Genomic DNA, 8,118 nt, shown 5'->3' with positions numbered 1-8,118 from the left:
ACATCCTTGTCCAAAAAGAAATGGAAGTCACAAATAATACACCATATTCCTAAGTCTAGCTAGAAGTCTCTTCTACACGAATGGCCCAGTAGTGCAAACTACCATAACAAATGTGCCACTGTTTGTTAAACTTAGTCGCCAAACCCATTGACAGTTCACCTCTACTACCTGGTGTCAGCAAGATAAACCAATTCACAGTTGTTTCAGTCAATCATGGTATTTAGATAAACTTAATTTATTTCCATAGTAAAGTCATGGGCCATTAGAGCCCACAAGATGTTGGCTCAACTAATAGCCCAAGTAGACTTATTTATAATTGAGGGATTTCAGTTGGTACAGCCTGAGGTCAAATAGGTAATTATTGACATTTCCAAGACTGGTACAAAACAGCCCGGTCAATTTCCATCATGACATGTGTTCTAGGAAGGATTTGGAGTACCAATACCTTCTAAGCCTTGTCTCAGAAAATCTGAATCTACTCACAACTCCTAATGACTGGGCAATAAATCATCTAAGTCTACCCCTCTGGCCATGGCTTATTGAATCAGTGACTTGTATAGGCTATATTGGAAAAATGAGCATGGGAAAACATATTCTTTCCCAGGAATGTGAAATAAGAGACACAGAGGAAAGTTGCTGAAAAGCAGTGAGAACTGGAGCTTTAAAGTGTTCTGGAATTTCCATTCTTTGCAATCTTATCCATAGTTTGTCATGATCCACACAGTCAAATGCCTTTGCATAATCAATAAGACACAGGTAAACATCCTTCTGGTATTCTCTGTTTTCAGCCAGGGTCCATCTGACATCAGCAATGATATCCCTGGTTCCACGTCCTCTTCTGAAACCAGCCTGAATTTCTGGCAGTTCCCTGTCAATATACTGCTGCAGCTGTTTTTGAATGATCTTCAGCAGAATTTTGCTTGCATGTGATATTAATGATATTGCTCAATAATTTCCGCATTCAGTTCGATCACCTTTCTTGGGAATAGGCATAAATACGGATCTCGTCCAGTGAGTTGGCCAGGTTGCTGTCTTCCAAATTTCTTGGCAGAGATGAATGAGCGCTTACAGTGTTGCATCCATTTGTTGAAACATCTCAATTGACATTCCATCAATTCCTGGAGCCTTGTTTTTCACCAATGCCTTCAATGCAGCTTGCACTTCTTCCTCCAGTACCATTAGTTCCTGATCATATGCTACTTCCTGAAATGTCTGAACAATGACCAATTCTTTTTGGTATAATTTCCCTGGGTATTCTTTCCATCTTCTTTCAATGCTTCCTGCATTGTTTAATATTTTCCCTAATGGAATCCTTCACTATTGCAACTCGAGGGTTGAATTTTTCTTCAGTTCTTTCAGCTTGGCAAACGCTGAGCATGTTGTCCCCTTTATTTCTTTGCACATATCATTATAATACTTTACTTTGTCTTCTCAAGCCGCCCTTTAAATTTCTCGTTCGGTTCTATTACTCCATCATTTCTTCTTTTCACTTTAGTTACTCAACGTTCAAGAGCAAGTTTCAGAGTCTCTTTTGGCATCCGTTTTGGTCTCTTCTTTCTTTCCTGTCTTTTTAATGACCTCTTGCTTTCTTCATTTATGATGTCCTTAATGTCATTCCACAACTCCTCTGGTCTTCAGTCATCAGTGTTCAATGTGTCAAAGTTATTCTTGAGATGGTCTCTAAATTCTAATTTTCTTCAGTTTCAACTTGAACTTGCACAAGAGTAATTGATGGTCTGTTCTGCAGTCAGCCCCTGGCCTTGTTCTAACTGATGATATTGAGCTTTTTCATCACCTCTTTCCACAGATGTAATCAATTTAATTCCTGTGTATGCCATCTGGCGAGGTCCACGTGTATAGTAGCCATTTATGTTGGTGAAAAAAGGTATTTGTAATGAAGAAGTTGTTGGTCTTGCAAAATTCAATCATGTAATCTCTGGCATCATTTCTATCACTTAGGCCATATTTTCCAACTAGTGATCCTTCTTCTTTGTTTCCAACTTTTGCATTCCAATCACCAGTAATTATCAATGCATCCTGATTGCATGTTCGATCAATTTCAGACTGCAGAAGCTGGTAAAAATCTTCAATTTCTTCACCTTTGGCCTTAGTAGTTGGTGCATAAATTTCAATAATAGTTGTATTAACTGGTCTTCCTTGTAGGTGTATGGATATTATCCTATCACTGACAGTGTTGCCCTTCAGGATAGATCTTGGAACATTATCCCAATATTAATATTATTCAAGTAAGATGTCAAAAGGATTTTTTAAACTAGCTGACCCTAATTCATGCAGAAAGGTGAACAAGAATAAGCAGAAAAATTCTGAAATATAAGAGTGCTGAGGGAAGGCTAACGATAAAAAGTATTAAATATATTATAAATATATTATAAGGTTATAATCACTAAATTGTTGTATTGGTGTATAAATGCCTGCAAAATCAGTGGGATAAAATGGGAAGTCCAGAATGTGAAAAAAATAAAAAAGCATAATAAAATCTACCGTGTAATAAAATTTATGTCTTAAATGAATTGGAAAAGCTGGTGATTAATGGGTTTGAAACACAGAGAGTCATTACAAATAATATAAACTTTCTGTAAATCACATCTAGCACCAGGATAAATTCCAAATGATCAAACATTTTAATATAAAAATATAAAACCAAAAGAGTACCAGCTGAAGCCATGTGGGAACTATTTTATTAAACCAAAGCAGAGAGATCTCTTCTAAGTACTACACAAAACCCTTGAAGCTAATAAAGAAAATATTAATACATTAAATTACATGAAATGATGATATAAGGCAAAAGCTTTCATAAGCAAATTAACAAGAAAAAATAAACTGGAAAAACTATTTTCAATTCATTTTGGACAGTGGCATAATTTCCCTAATATGTAAGGAATCAGTAAGAAGCAAAGAAACAACTAATAGGAAAGTGGGTACTGGTTGGGAAAAGGCAGTTCACAGCTGAAGTAAAATGAATCTTCTTAAATATATAATGTTCAACCTCACTAATAAAAGGAGGACTGCAAATTAAAATGTCATCGAGGTATCACTTTCTTGATTGGTTTGGAAAAGATCAAAAGTGTGATAGTATACTAAATTGATAAGTGTGAGAAGAAATTGTCACTTCCAGATATTGTTGGTGGTAGTAGAAACTGGTACATATTACGTGAAGGATGCTCTGGTGGCAGAATGGTTACTAGCTCAGCTGCTAACCCAAAGTTTGGCAGTTTGAATTCACCAGCTGCTCCTTGGAAACCCTATGACGGAATTCTACTCTGTCCTGTAGGGTCATTATGAGTAGGAATTGACTCAAAGGCAATGGGTGTTTTTTATTTTAGTTACAAGAAGGGCAATCTAGTCATAGCTTTCGAATTACAAATGCTAATACTCCTTGATCTAGAAATTCCTTTTCTGATTTTTTCCTATGGAAAAATTCACATACTTGCAAAATTATTCTTGCATCATTATTTATAAGAGCAAAATATTGGAAACAACCTCAATATTCATGGATAGAAAACTGTCTCTATTATACCACATTACGTGATAAAATATTATGCAACTATGAAAAGAAATGATGATCTCAGCAAGCTTCTTTGTAGCTACTGGAAAGCTGACCCTAAAACTTACATGGACTGAACTTACAATAGTTAGAGCAATTTTGAAAACAAAGAATAAATAGAAGTCACACTACCCAGTATCAAAACTTACTCTATCAGGACACTGTGGTGCTGATGTAAGGGTAAATTTAGTGATCAATGGAACAGAGTAGAAAAATCTAGAAACAAACTTTTACTTTTATAGTCAGCTGAGTTTTTACAAATATTCCAAGGCATTTCAAAAGGAAAAAAGGATAGTCTTTTCAACAAATAGTGTCGGAACAATTGGATATAAATTTGCAAAATAATAGAGTTAGACCCTTACCTAACACCATACACAAGAAATCAGCTCAAACTAAAACATGGACCTAAAGGTAAGACCTAAAACTATAAAATTTCTGGGATAAAACACAGGAGGAAATTTTTGAGATCTTGAGCTAGGCAAAGGTCTCTTGGATATGACTCCAAAAGTATGCTCCCCAAAAGAGAAAACATGATAAATTGTACTTTATCAAAATTAAAACTTTTTGCTTCAAAACATGCAATTTTAAAAAGACAAGCCATGGACTGGGAGGAAATATCTTCAAAGCCTGTATCTGATAAAAGAGTTGCATACCAAATAATTACTACAATTCAATAATAAGAAGTCAAACAGCCCGACTGAAAAATGGGCAAAAGATTGTAATAGACATTTCACCAAAGAAGATACGTGAAAGCTAAAAGCAAATAGGAAAAATCATGAAAATAGTCATTAGAGAAATGAAAATTAAAACCACTATATATCTATTTGAAAGCCTATAATCCAAAAGATTGACAAAACCAGGTGTTGATGAGTGTGAAGAGAAACTAGAACTCTAATACATTGCTAAGGAGCCCTGGTGGCGCAGCAGTAATGCGCTCAGCTGCTAACCAAAAGGTCGGTGGTTCAAACCCATCAGCTAGTCTGCAGGAGAAAGAGGCAATGGTCTGCTTCTGTAAAGATTACAGCCTTGGAAACTGTGCGGGGCAGTTCTACTCTGTCCTACAGGGTTGTTACGAGTCAGAATCCAATGTAAAATGGTACTGTCACTTTGAAAAACAGATGGGCAGTTACTTAAAAACTTTAACATAAACTTACCATTTGGCACAGAAATTCCACACCTAGATATTTACCCAAGATAAATGAAAACACAGACTTCCCAAAGAAAGACTAGACTTGCTGGCCTGACAGAGACTGGAGAAACCCTAAAAGTATGGCCCCCGGACACCCTTTCAGCTCAGTAATGAGGTCACTCCTGAGGTTCACCCTCCAGCCAAAGACTGAACAGGCCCATGGAACAAAATAAGACTAAAGGGGCGCACCAGCCCTGGGGCAGGGACAGGAAGGCAGGAGGGAACAGGAAAGCTGGCAATAAGGAACTCAGGGTTGAGAAGAGAGAGTGATGACATGTCATGAGGTTGTTAACCTATGTCATACAACAGTGTGTGTACTGTTTGATGAGAAACTAGTTTGTTCTGTAAATCTTCATCTAAAGTACAATTTAAAAAAAGTAAAAAAAACCGAAAACATGCACACACACAAAGACTGTATACAAATGTACATGAATATACATAGTAGCTTTATTCATAATACCCCCAAAAAGGAAACAATCCAAATGTCCATCGACAGGTGAGTGGATAAACGAAATACGGTGTATCTCTACGATAAAGTACTTACTCTTTTACAATAAGATGGAGCAAACTATCCATGCACAGACTGATCTGAAAAATATTTTCTAAATGAAAGAACCAGATACAGAAGAACACATACTGTGTGATCCCATTTATATGAAATTTCCAAAAAAGACATATCTTCAGAAAGAAACCAGAACAGTGTCGGTCTAGGGCTGGGAATTCAAGAGGAAGGTGAGTGCAAATGGGTATGAAGGAAATGTTTGGGGGTAAGGGAACAGTTCCAAAGGTATATTGAGATGTTGATAATACAACTCCACTAACTTATTAAAAATAATTGCATTTTACACTTACTATGGACACATTTTATGGCATGTAGATTCCACCAAGTACCGGTGATAAAAAAGGAAAAAGAATGACACAGTCCTTGTTGCCCCTGTGCCCCGCAGATTGGGAGAGGGCAGTCCATGGTCCACACTTGGGAGTCTCTTCTCTCATTCTGCCCTGGGCCCCTGGGACGTTTCTTGAATGGAAGCCCTGCAGCCCTACCTTCCATTAGGTAGCAGAGTGGGAGGGTTGCTGCCTCATAGTGGGCAGACTCCCCCCACCCTTACTGCATTGGTTGTCAGATAGTTACTCTGGCCTCTTTCTCTTGCGACTCCTGGGTCCCACATGTCTGAGAGCTAACCGAAGCTAAATTCTTGCAGTAGGGTACCTGTACCTGTTGAATTTCCTGTAGGTCTTGAGTCCCTCCAAGCATATCTAAACATTACGGATGGTGGTTTGCCTGCATGGAATATAGACTGACAGAGAAATGCCTTCTTCCAGAAAGACAAAGGAAAACAAAACTCTTACAACACCCCAAGTTTTAGCAGACATTTCTGAAATGCCAAGCCTCTTGGCCCCAAGCTGGCCTGTGGCATTTTAACATGCCAAATTGGGGTCTTTCCACTCATAGTCTCTTTGATTGTGCCTTGCACCATTTCCTGATGGCAAACTAAATGGCATGTCCTCTTGACTGAGTAGTCAGGCCTCCTCCCCTTGGTGACTTGCTTTGGTAAGGGCTGTACACGTCCATACCTGAGTTCCTAAAAGTCTACAAAGTGGCTGTAAGGGCTTTTAATTTCTGTGTCAAGGGCCAGCTTGCCCTAGCTGACAGAACATGGGCTGGTTCCTGTGAAATCATTGCTGTTATGTCTGCCTTTTCTCATGCAGGAGCCATGGTGGTGCAGTGGTTAATGCACTCAGCTGCTAGCCAAAAGGTTGGCAGTTCGAATCCATCAGCTGCTCTTTGGGAGAAAGATGTGACAGTCTGCTTCAGTAAAGATTACAGTTTTGGAAATCCTATAGGGGCAGTTCTACTCTGTCCTTTAGGGTCTCTATGAGTCGCAATCAACTCGATGGCAACAGGTTTTTGGTTTCAAATTTACACATGGAGCCCTGGAGATGCAGTGGTTAATGGTACCGCCTGCTAACAAAAAGGTTGGCAGTTTGAATCCACCAGCCACTCCTTGCCCTATGGGGCAGTTCTACTCCATTCTACTCTATGAGTTGGAATGGATTCGATGGCAGCAGGTTTGATTTTTTTGTTTTTTGCTCACTCAAATGTTGACAACTAGTTTCTTTTTCTCTCCTTCCTTCCCCAGCTTCAGTAATTCAAGGGAGCTGAGAGGAGCTTAAAATCTCTCTCATTTGAACTTAGACTGGAAGGCAGTACTTTACTGAAAGCAGGTTTTTCCTGAAGCAGCTCCGCATGGGCCTAACCAACATTGCCAGAATCATATCTAAGTTTCTGAACTTAGGATACTTGCAGATATGATTTCTGTGCCTCTTCTAAGTAGTTAGGAAGTTAAACCATGGTACCTTATCTACGCTCAAACTCTTTTCTAAAGTACTCAAACATTCAGCCAGCCACTAGATTGTTCTTCACTTTGAGAGTTTCTAACATTTTGCCAACCCTCTCATTTCCAGATCACGCACTTGTTTTACATTTCTTCAACAACCTGTGAGATTCCTCGTTACTCCGCAACCCCTTTCCGTGTGCCTACCCAGCTTCAGACCTGAGCTGTCATTGGCGTGGCCAGACTTACTTCAATAGGTACAATTCTTATCCTTCCCCACGCCTGACCCTACTTTACAGAGGAGGAGGGAAGTATTTTTATAAAAATTCAACACGGAAATGGAGACCTTAAAGATTACTTTTCATGGCCCTCCCTTTCTCAGTGTTTTTCTGGGAGTTGCGTACGTCCTGGAGTTCCTGGGTAGTGCAAGCGGTTAACACGCTGGGCTGCTAACCAAAATGTTGGAGGTTTGAATCCATCCAGAGGTGCCTTGGGAGAAAGGTCTGGGGATCTACTTCTGAAAGATCAGCCATTGGAAACCCCGTGGAGGACAGTTCTACTCTGCCATACATGGGGCGGCCGCCAGTCGAAATCGGCTTGACAGCAGCTGGCGGTGGGAACCCTAATGTCACCAGCAACACAGAGCAGAGCATCATTCCCTATCTCCATTCCAGAACCTTCTGCATATAGAGCATCTGAGCATATTCAGGGGACTTCAATGCAGTCTGTAAAAGCCTTTTAAACACACTCTCACCAAAGCCTGTGTTTTTCCCCAATCAGCGGTGATTTCTGAAAGTCTTTTTCTAATCCCTGCACATCAATTTTCCAATAGAATCATAAGTCATTATTTCAAAATAAATATGTTCTAATCCTAAAGGCTATAATTAGTCCATGATTTAGGCGTTGATGTTCTGGATGAGATCTCATGTGTATCAGGTATGAATTTTACTCCAAAATACCTTCTTTCTCTAACCTAGGCAATCTGTTCCAAGAGCTCGCAATCTCAGTCTGGGAGCCCTGAGAGG

The sequence above is a fragment of the Elephas maximus genome, chromosome 17 (assembly GCF_024166365.1).
Source record: "Elephas maximus indicus isolate mEleMax1 chromosome 17, mEleMax1 primary haplotype, whole genome shotgun sequence".
Classification (NCBI taxonomy): Eukaryota; Metazoa; Chordata; class Mammalia; order Proboscidea; family Elephantidae; genus Elephas; species Elephas maximus.
This window is presented reverse-complemented; position numbering follows the sequence as displayed.